Source organism: Macrobrachium rosenbergii, chromosome 7 (assembly GCF_040412425.1).
Source record: "Macrobrachium rosenbergii isolate ZJJX-2024 chromosome 7, ASM4041242v1, whole genome shotgun sequence".
NCBI classification, from domain to species: domain Eukaryota; kingdom Metazoa; phylum Arthropoda; class Malacostraca; order Decapoda; family Palaemonidae; genus Macrobrachium; species Macrobrachium rosenbergii.
The window spans coordinates 5,539,289-5,542,017 of NC_089747.1; positions in this window are offsets into that span (position 1 = coordinate 5,539,289).

The following is a 2,729-nucleotide window of genomic DNA, read 5'->3' on the forward strand; positions in this document are numbered from 1 at the left end:
TTCTTGTTTCGTAAATGAGAGCTATTGTTAACTTAGTGCAGAATGCTCTAAGTTTAGAAATTTTATATTGGTCATAGCATATGCTTGAAATTCCATCCTAAAATGAAAGTTGATAAAAAAACAGTGATGAAATACAATAATTACGGCAAAACCCTAAAAAAAGACATAGACGGAATAGAAATTTCCCAAGAAAGTCACCTTTAATCAATTAAAAAAAAAAGACCACGGCCATGACAATACTTATATAATTTCATGTCTTTAAATAAACAAGATGTTTCCTCAACAAAAATAAGTCATATACGTATTTTATATTAAAATTGAATTATTTTCATTAATAGTTTTAGGTTTATTTAATCCAATGCAACGTTGAAAAATCTTTTGACACAAATAGATGTTCTGAAGATAACCTGATTGATGAATTTAAAAGCCGTATTTACTGTTTAAGATGTTTATTTCAAAGGTTACATAGCTGTCCTGCTATAACGTTGTAGCATATGAGAGAAAACTTATATGAAAAAACCTGCAATAAATTAGACATTTGTTAACTCAAATGGAACTTGCTGCCTGAGTATTTCATTAGTTCAATTACCAGTGCCCCTATTAAGCCTTCGGACTCTCCTCAAATTTGCTTGGACCCCCAAGGGGACCCATATGTCCTTTGCCTGGAATGGCTGCTTATACTAATGACCAAATTAACTTTGAACTCTAATAATGGAGAAAGATTATTCAAGAAGTATTTGCTTCACCGACACCAGAACTCAAAGGAAGATTTAGATTTATACAACAGTAAATGAAATCACCAAAAGTTTGTTTGGGGGACTGGAATGAGTCAGGCAATTTCATCCTGAAATATTGCTGAAACAGGAAAAATGAGATGACAATATTTTTCATAAATAAAAAAATCTAGAATAGAGATTTAAATGAAGACGAAGAAATAATAAGAAATTACACGAATGTCATGTGTATTTTATCGATGACATCTGCCAGTGCTATTTTCTACATATTATTGGCACCTGAACATTTTTCCTGACGTTGGGTTCTACGCAGTATGAACAAGCCTCGCTTTCTCTCTCACGTAAATAGAGTAAATATTTCCCTGGTAATCAAACTTCTTCGCCATTATGATTAATGTATTCGATAGATATTCTGGTGTCTGACAACTTATGCGTCAGTTCAGTGCATGTGAAAACACTTTACTTCTCGCCCACAGCCTCACAGGGAACTGAAGGCCATGCATTTTGCTAAAATGGCATCATCACCATCAGAATCATCGTCATCATCTCTAAAATCAACAATCAGGATTCGGAGGCCTCAAGAGAGGGCTTAAACCTCATTATGCCGCGGTCTAATTAGAGCGGAAAATTCGTTACGCAAACAAGTCCCCAGCAGCAGTTGCGCTTCCGAAACAACACTGATGCTGATGAACAATTGTGAATTAAATGGATTCGACTTTTATTCTTCTTTTTTTACTTCAGGGGCGAATGAGTTTTCGCACAACTGCCAATTTGGGCCTGTGTTTCCTCCTCACTTCTCTTATGAAATAAATATAAACTGTTTTTATTGCATTATTAAAATGGCAAGTACTGTACAGCATGAAAAACTATTTCGTCTTGATAGTGGACTCTCATTTGACCACGTGTTCACGTACACAGATCCTATACTTTTTTTTTTTATTAGGATACACTGTCAGATTTGTGGATATTTCATTTGCATATGCTATTCTCTCTGGTTAATTAATTTATTGAAGTACACAGCCAAATAGTCTTCTTCTTCTTCTTCTTCTTCTTCTTCTTCTTCTTCTTCTTCTTCTTCTTCTTCTTTATTATTATTATTATTATTATTATTATTATTATTATTATTATTATTATTATTATTACCTGATAGTCTTAAACTGCCGTTATTGAAATTAACTCTGGTAGAAAGTTACCATCATTACTAGGAAATGAAAGACCAATTTTCAAAGTATGTAAGCATTATAAGATCTATAAGCATTATAAGACCTATATTTAAATCTCTCTCTCTCTCTCTCTCTCTCTCTCTCTCTCTCTCTCTCTCTCTCTCTCTCTCTCTCTCTCTCTCTCTCTCTTATAAACCCAAATGGCAATTACTAATAACTGTAGTGACAAGCGTATCCAAAAAGATGTTTAGAATCCAAGAAGTTAAGAGGGCTTCCTTGCCTATTGCAGTCACATAGATATCTGGTAAAAAGTCACATGTAGATTTTCTATATATATAATCTTTTATTTAGTCATAAGACGCCCAGTTAACTTATAAATGTAATATAAGGAGAAAAAGCCATCGAGATCACATGTAGAAGAGTTTCGTATCGCTTAAATCGTTTCCAGACATCCTTGACGTGATGGTAGAAAGAGAAAAAATAGCCTTGATGAAAAGCTGGGATGGAAATGTGATGCAGACTAGATATCTGAGTAAGAGAGAGAGAGAGAGAGAGAGAGAGAGAGAGAGAGAGAGAGAGAATCTTTTATTTAGTCATAAGACTTTCTGGAAATGTGTAATCTGGGAAGGAGAGAGAGAGAGGGGAGAGAGAGAGAGAGAGATGAGAGAGAGAGAGAGAGAGAGATAGGCTTGAAAAGTTGGGATGGAAATGTGACGAGGCTGGGAAAGGAGAGAGAGAAAAAATAGCCTTGATGAAAGAAACTGCAATGGAAACATGACGCAGGCTGGAAAGGAGAGAGAGAGAGAGAGAGAGAGAGAGAGAGAGAGAGAGA